Source organism: Sturnus vulgaris, chromosome 36, assembly GCF_052056855.1.
Source record: "Sturnus vulgaris isolate bStuVul1 chromosome 36, bStuVul1.hap1, whole genome shotgun sequence".
Lineage (NCBI taxonomy): Eukaryota > Metazoa > Chordata > Aves > Passeriformes > Sturnidae > Sturnus > Sturnus vulgaris.
This window is the reverse complement of record NC_142278.1, coordinates 713,075-721,769: the sequence shown is the minus strand read 5'-3', so window position 1 is coordinate 721,769 and position 8,695 is coordinate 713,075.

Genomic DNA, 8,695 nt, shown 5'->3' with positions numbered 1-8,695 from the left:
TTTTTCCCATTTTCCCCCCCAAACCCCCATTTTTTCCCCCCAAACCCCATTTTCATTCATTTCACCCCCCCATCATTTCATTTTTTCCCCAAATCCCCGTTTTTTGCCCCATTTCCCACCTTGCTGTATCGTTTGAAGACGTCGGCGCCGGCGCGGAGCTCCAGGAGCCCCCGGAGGAGGAGACGACAAAACCCGGCCAGGAGCGCCCGGCGCCGCTGCAGCTCCTGCAGCTGCCACTCTGCTGCCTTCTGCAACGGCAAAATTCCCGAATTTTGGGGATTTTTGGGAATTTTCTGGGGTTGGGAATTATGGGGGGGATGGAATTGTGGGGTTTGGGTTGGCGGCGTTGGTGAAAAAATGGGATTTTGGGTGAAAAAAACGGCGCCGAAATCAACAAAAATCAACTTTTAAAGTGGGATTTTTTGGGGATTTGGGGGATTTTTGGGATGGAGGAATTTTGGGATTTTGGGGATTTGGGATCTCAGGGATTTGGAATTTTTGGATCTCAGGGATTTGGGATTTTTGGATCTCAGAGATTTGGGGTTTTTGGATCTCAGAGATTTTGGGATTTGGGGTTTTTGGGATTCCCGGAGGAGGAGACGACAAAACCCGGCCAGGAGCGCCCGGCGCCGCTGCAGCTCCTGCAGCTTGCCACTCTGCTGGCCTCTGGACATGGACAAAATTCCCGAATTTTGGGGATTTTTGGGAATTTTTTGGGGTTGGGAATTATGGGGGGATGGATTTGGGGGGGTTGGGTTGGCGGTGCTGGTGAAAAAATCGGATTTTTGGGGAAAAAACGGCACCCGAAATCACGAAAAAATCAACTTTAAAAATTGGATTTTTGGGGGATTTTGGGGATTTTTCGGATGGAAGAATTTTGGGATTTTGGGTTTCCCAAATTTCAAATTGGAATTCCCAAATATTCGTTTACAAAATATCTAAAAAATTAAGAAAATAATTCAAAAACAAAAAAAAATCGTAATTAAATTGATAAAGAATCGGAAAAAAAATCGGAAAAAAATCGGAAAAAAAAATCGGAAAAAATCGAAAAAAAATCGGAAAAAAATCGGAAAAATTCCCAAAAAATTCCCAAAAAAATTCCCCAAAAAATTCTCAAATTTTCCTCTCACCCTCATCGTGGTCCTGCTGCTGCTCCTGGAACACGAGGTCGTGCAGGACCAGCCCCAGCTGAGCCAAAAACAGCGAAAAAAAAATCCCGAAAAAATACCAAAAATTAAAAAAAAAAAAAGTTGGAAAAAAGGTCAAACAATCCCCAAAAATTCCAAAAAAATCTCCAAAAAATTCCCAATATTCGGCTCCAAAATACCCAAAAATCAAGAAAAAATTCAAAAAAAATTTCAAATAAAAATAGGAAAAATTCGGAAAAAATTGGAAAAAAAATCGAAAAAAAAATTGGAAAAAATCCCCAAAAATCCCCCAAAAATCCCCAAATATTTGGCTTCAAAACATCCTAAAAATAAGAAAAAATTTCCAAAAAAAATTCGAAAAAAATGGAAAAAAAATCGAAAAAAAATCGAAAAAAAAAAATCGAAAAAAAATCGAAAAAAAATCGGAAAAAAATCGGAAAAAAAATCGGAAAAATTCCCAAAAAATTCCCAATAAAATCCCCAAAAAATTCCCCAAATTTTCCTCTCACCCTCCTCGTGGTCCTGCTGCTGCTCCTGGAACACGAGGTCGTGCAGGACCAGCCCCAGCTGAGCCAAAAACAGCGAAAAAAAAAATCCCGAAAAAATACCAAAAATTAAAAAAAAAAAAAAAGTTTGGAAAAAAAGGTCAAACAATCCCCAAAAATTCCAAAAAAATCTCCAAAAAAATTCCCAAAATATTCGGCTCCAAAAATATCCAAAAATCAAGAAAAAATTCAAAAAAAATTTCAAATAAAAATAGGAAAAATTCGGAAAAAATTGGAAAAAAAAATCGAAAAAAAATTGGAAAAAATCCCCAAAAATCCCCAAAAATCCCCAAATATTTGGCTTCAAAACATCCTAAAAATAAGAAAAAAATTTCCAAAAAAAAATCGAAAAAAATGGAAAAAAAATCGAAAAAAAATCGAAAAAAAAAATCGAAAAAAAATCGAAAAAAAAATCGGAAAAAAAAATCGGAAAAAAAATCGGAAAAATTCCCAAAAAATTCCCAATAAATTCCCCAAAAAATTCCCAAATTTTCCTCTCACCCCTCCTCGTGGTCCTGCTGCTGCTCCTGGAACACGAGGTCGTGCAGGACCAGCCCCAGCTGAGTCACCAGCGCCGGCTCCGGGCGCTGCCCCGGACCCAGAACAACCAGGAGGTCACTGAGCACCCAGAAATGCCTGAAAAAAAAAACCAAAAAATGAGAATTTCCTGGGAATTTGGGGGGGGTTTGGGAACTTTGGGGGGATTTTTTGGGAATTTTTTGAATTTTTGGGGGGATTTTTTGGGAATATTTTGAATTTTTTGGGGGTTTTTTGGGGGATTTTTTTGGAATATTTTGAATTTTAGGGGGGATTTTTTAGGGATTTTTTGTGCATTTTTTTTGGAATATTTTGAATTTTTGAGGGGATTTTTCAGGGATTTTTTTAGCATTTTCTTGGAATAATTGGAATTTTAGGGGGGATTTTTGGGGGATTTTTTGGCATTTTTTTTGGAATATTTTGAATTTTTGGGGGGATTTTTGGGCTTTTTTTTTGGAATATTTTGAATTTTTGGGGGGATTTTTTCAGGATTTTTTTGGAATATTTTGAATTTTTAGGGGGATTTTTCAGGGATTTTTTTAGCATTTTCTTGGAATAATTGGAATTTTAGGGGGGATTTTTGGGGGATTTTTTGGCATTTTCTTGGAATACTTTGAATTTTTGGGGGGATTTTTGGGAGATTTTTTTTGGAATATTTTGAATTTTTGGGGGGATTTTTGGGCATTTTTTGGAATATTTTGAATTTTAGGGGGATTTTTCAGGGATTTTTTTGGATTATTTTGAATTTTTGGGGGGATTTTTGGGCATTTTTATGGAATATTTTGAATTTTGGGGAGATTTTTGGGAGATTTTTTTGGGATATTTTGAATTTTAGGGGGATTTTTCAGGGATTTTTTGGCATTTTCTTGGAATAATTGGAATTTTGGGGGGAATTTTTGGGCATTTTTTTGGAATATTTTGAAATTTTTAGGGGGAGATTATCTTTGTATTTTTTTTTTCAGATTTTTAAATTTTTTTTTCCCCCTGGGATTTTTGGGGTGTTTTTAGGATTTTTTTTAAATTTTTTGGGGATTTTTGGGGAGATTTTGAAAGAATTTTTTGGGGATTCTTTTGTGATTTTTTTAAATGATTTTTTGTGGACTTTTGGGGATTTTTGGGGGGGGATTTTTGGCTTTTTTTTTTTGGAATAATTTGAATTTCTGGGAGATTTTTTTTTAATTTTTTTTCCTGTTTTTTTTTTTAATTTATTTTTTAGGGTTTTTGGGGGGGATTTTTTGGGGCTTTTTTCGGATTTTTTGAGATTTCTTTTAATTTTTGGGAGATTTTCAAAGGATTTTTTGGGAGATTTCCTGGAGATTTTCAGGGATTTTGGGGGAAATTTTTAAGGGACAATTTTTGGTAGTTTTGGTTTTTTTTTGGGAGGTTTTCCAGGATTTTTGGGGGATTTTTTTTTAATTTTTTGGGATTTTTCTTCCTCTGGATTTTTTTTTTTTGGGGGGGGGGGAGGGGAATTATTGGGGGGCTTTGGGAGGAATTTTGGGAAATTTTTTGGAATTTTTTGTTTTTTTTTTTTTTTGCTATTCCAGAGCCTGAAGCAGATTTGGAATAATTGGTCCAAACATTCCAAATTTCCCTTGGACATCCCAAACATTCCCAAAAATTCCCCAAAAATCCCAAATTTCCCCCCAAAAAAACCCCAAATATTCCAGAATATCCCAAACATTCCCAAAATTCCCCCAAAATCCAAAAAAAATCCCCAAAATTCCCAAAAATTCCCCAAATTTCCCCCAAATTTCCCCAAAATTCCAAAAATTCCCAAAAAATCCCAAAAATTCCCCAAAAATTCCCCCAAAAATCCCAAAAAAATCCCCCAAAATTCCCAAAAAATCCCCCAAAAATTCCCCAAAAATTCCCAAAATTCCCCAAAAAATTCCCCCAAAAATCCCAAAAAAATCCCCAAAAATTCCCGCCAAAAAAATCCCCAAAATTTCCCCAAAAATTCCCCAAAATTCCCAAAAATTCCCAAAAATTCCCCAAAATTCCCCCAAAATTCCCAAAAAATTCCCAAAAAATCCCCAATATTCCCCAAAAATCCCCCCAAATTCCCCCCAAAATTCCCAAAAAATTCCCCAAATTTCCCAAAAATTCCCCAAAAATTCCCCCAAATTCCCCAAAAATCCCCCAAAATTCCCCCAAAAATTCCCAAAAAATTCCCCAAAATTCCCCAAATTTCCCAAAAATTCCCCCAAAAATTCCCCAATAATCCCAAAAATTCCCCCAAATTCCCCCAAAAATTCCAAAAAAATTCCCCAAAATTCCCCCAAAATTCCCCAAATTTCCCAAAAATTCCCCCAAAAATTCCCCAAAAATCCCCAAAAATTCCCCCAAAATAATCCCCAAAAATTCCCCAAAAATTCCCCAAAATTCCCCAAAAATGCCCAAAAATTCCCAAAAAATTCCCAAAAATTCCCCAAATAATCCCCAAAATTCCCCAAAAAATTCCCCAAAATACCCCCAAAATCCCCCAAAATTCCCCAATTCTCGACCTTTTCCCGAATTCCAGGGTCGGGTTCCGAGAGGCAGCTCTGGCACAGGGACAGGAACGAGGAGATCCTGGACTGCAGCTCAGCCTGGAAAATCCCAAAATTCCCAAATTTTTTAGGGATTTTTTTTAAGGAATTTTTTGGAAATTTTTTAGGGATTTTTTGGGAATTTTTTTTAGGATTTTTTAGGAATTTTTTTAGGATTTTTGGGGGATTTTTTTTGGAATTTTTGGGGATTTTTTTTTTGGATTTTTTAGGGACTTCTTTGGAATTTTTTTAGGATTTTTTGGGAGAATTTTTGGGGGATTTTTGGGGATTTTTTGCGGAATTTTTGGGGAATTTTTAGGATTGGGATTTTGGGATTTTTAGGATTTTAGGGTGGATTTGGGGGCACAGGGACAGGAATGAGGAAATCCTGGACTGCAGCTCGGCCTGGAAAATGCCAGAATTCCAAAATTTTTAGGGATTTTTTGGGGGAATTTTTAAGGATTTTTTTCAGGGATTTTTTGGGAATTTTTGAGATTTTGGGGGGGGGGGGGATTTTTTAGGAATTTTTTTAGGGATTTTTTGGGAATTTTTTGGAAGTTTTTAGCATTTTAGGGGGGGATTTTTTGGAGATTTTTGGGGAAATTTTTTAGTAATTTTTTGGGAATTTTTTTAGGATTTTTGGGGAATTTTTGGGGGGGAATTTTTAGGGATTTTGGGGTGGATTTGGGGGCACACAGGGACAGGAACCCAGAGATCCTGGACTGCAGCTCGGCCTGGAAAATCCCAAAATTCCCCAAATTTTGGGTGGGAATTTGGGAATTTGAAGGGTTTGGGCGAGTTTCAGGATTCCAGTGGGAATTCTGGGTGGGAATTTTGGAATTCTGGGTGGGATTTTTGGGAATTCTGGGTGGGATTTTTGGGAATTTTGTTGGGATTTGGTGGGAAATTTTTTTGGGGAATTTCTCACCGGGGGGGATTCGGATTCGGGAATTCGGGGAGAGTTCCCAGAACAGGTGGAAGAAAAAGGCAGGAGATGGCCGGGATTGTCACCTGGGGAGGGCACAGTGCCACCAAAACGGCCCCAAATGTCCCCAAATGTCCCCAGGTGTCCTCAGATGTCCCCCAGGTGTCCCTCAGGTGTCTCTCAGGTGTCCCCAATGTCCCCAGGTGTACCCAGGTGTCCCCCAGCTGTCCCCAGGTGTCCCCAAAGTTGTCCCCAGGTGTACCCAGGTGCCCCCAAGGTGTCCCCCAGATGTCCCCCAGGTGTCCCCCAAAGTGTCCCCCAGGTGTCCTCAGGTGTCCCCAATGTCCCAAAGATGTCCCCAAGTGTCCCTCAGGTGTTCCCAATGTGTCCCCCAGGTGCCCCCCAGGTGTCCCCAAATGTCCCCAAAGTGTCCCCAGGTGTCCCTAAGGCTAAGGGTGTCCCCAGGGTGTACCCAGCTGTCCCCAGGTGTCCCCAAAGTGTCCCCAAAGTGTCCCCCAGATGTCCCCCAGGGTGTCCCTGCTGTCACCTCTGGTGGCACCTCCCCGGTGTCGAAGGGCGCGGGCGCAGGAGCAGCGAGAGGGGCCCGAAGAGACCCCAGGGGGTCAGGTCATGGTCACTGTGGGGACATTTGGGGACACTGGGGACATCCGGGGTCACCCCCTGCCCTTGACCCCAATGTCCCCCAATCCCCCCCCAATGTCCCCAAAAAATCCCACAATGTCCCCAATCCCCCCAGTGTCCCCAATCCCCCCAGTGTCCCCAATCCCCCCCAGTGTCCCCAATCCCCCCCAATGTCCCCCAATCCCCCCAATCCCCCCCAGTGTCCCCCAGTGTCCCCAATGTCCCCAGTGTCCCCAATGTCCCCAATGTCCCCAGTGTCCCCAATCCCCCCCCAGTGTCCCCAATGTCCCCAATGTCCCCAGTGTCCCCAATCCCCCCCAATGTCCCCAAATGTCCTCAATGACCCCAATGTCCCCCAATCCCCCCCAGTGTCCCCAATGTCCCCAATGTCCCCCAGTGTCCCCCAATGTCCCCCAATGTCCCTGATGTCCCCAATGTCCCCAGTGTCCCCAGTGTCCCCAGTGTCCCCCAATGTCCCCAATGTCCCCCAGTGTCCCCAATCCCCCCAATCTCCCCAGTGTCCCCCCAATGTCCCCAGTGTCCCCAATCCCCCCCCAGTGTCCCCAGTTCCCCAATCCCCCCCAGCGTCCGCCAATGTCCCCAGTGTCCCCCAATGTCCCCCAATGTCCCCAATGTCCCCCAATGTCCCCAAATGTCCCCAATGTCCCCAATGTCCCCAATGTCCCCAAATGTCCCCAATGTCCCCAATGTCCCCCAAATGTCCCCAGTGTCCCCAGTGTCCCCCAATGTCCCCAATGTCCCCAAATGTCCCCAGTCTCACTGGAACAGGCGCCGAGAGTCTCCTCAGGGGTGGCCCGCCAGCCCATAAATGTCCTCCTCGTCTGGGGACTCGGCCTGGCAGGGGACAGGGACACCCCAATGTCACCAAATGTCCCCCAAGGCCGTCCCACGAGTGTCCCCAAACCACAGAACGTCCCCAAATCCCCCCCAAAAATGTCCCCAGAACGTCCCTGGGTGTCCCCACTCACCTGGAGCAGCTCTGTCACCTGCAGCTGGCACCTGTCCCCCCAGAGTGTCCCCAATGTCCCCAGAGTGTCTCCAATGTCCCCAAGGTGTCCCCACTCACCTGGAGCAGCTCTGTCACCTGTCCCCCATGGTGTCCCCAATGTCCCCAATCCCCCCAATGTCCCCACTTCACCTGGAGCAAGCTCTGTCACCTGCAGCTGGCACCTGTCCCCCACAGTGTCCCCAATGTCCCCCAATGTGTCCCCAATGTCCCCCAGGGTGTCCCCACTCACCTGGAGCAGCTCGGTCACCTGTCCCCCATGGTGTCCCCAATGTCCCCAGGGTGTCCCCACCTCACCTGGAGCAGCTCGGTCACCTGTCCCCCATGGTGTCCCCAATGTCCCCAACCCCCTCACTGTCCCCAGTGTCCCCACTCACCTGGAGCAGCTCTGTCACCTGTCCCCCCACAGTGTCCCCAATCCCCCCAATGCCCCCAACCCTTCCAATGTCCCCAGTGTCCCCAATCCCCCCAATGTCCCCACTCACCTGGAGCAGCTCTGTCACCTGCAGCTGGCACCTGTCCCCCAGGCTGTCCCCCATGTCCCCAATGTCCCCAATGTCCCCAATGGCCCCAGGGTGTCCCCACTCACCTGGAGCCAGCTCTGTCACCTGCAGCTGGCACCTGTCCCCCAGAGTGTCCCCAGTGTCCCCCAATGTCCCCACTCACCTGGAGCAGCTCTGTCACCTGCAGCTGGCACCTGTCCCCCAGAGTGTCCCCAGTGTCCCCAATGTCCCCACTCACCTGGAGCAGCTCTGTCACCTGCAGCTGGCACCTGTCCCCCAGGCTGTCCCCCAGGCGGCTGCGGGCGATGTCCCCGAGGGCCGTGCAGGGACAGCTCGGGGTCACACAGAGCCCCCAGGGCCCGCGAGGCCGCCGAGAGCACCGGGACAGGCTCGGAATGCTGCTGGAAAAGGTCCTGGATCCGCTGCAGAATCTGCTCCAGGAACTGGGAATGGACACTGGGATGGACTGGGATGGACTGGGATGGGATTGGGATGGACTGGGATGGGATTGGGATGGACTGGGATGGACTGGGAGCACTGGGAGCACTGGGAATGCTGCTGGAAAAGGTCCTGGATCCGCTGCAGAATCTGCTCCAGGAACTGGGAATGGACACTGGGATGGACTGGGATGGACTGGGATGGACTGGGATGGACTGGGATGGGACTGGGATGGGATTGGGATGGACTGGGATGGACTGGGAGCACTGGGAGCACTGGGAATGCTGCTGGAAAAGGTCCTGGATCCGCTGCAGAATCTGCTCCAGGAACTGGGAATGGGACACTGGATGGACTGGGATGGACTGGGATGGGATTGGGATGGGACTGGGATGGACTGGG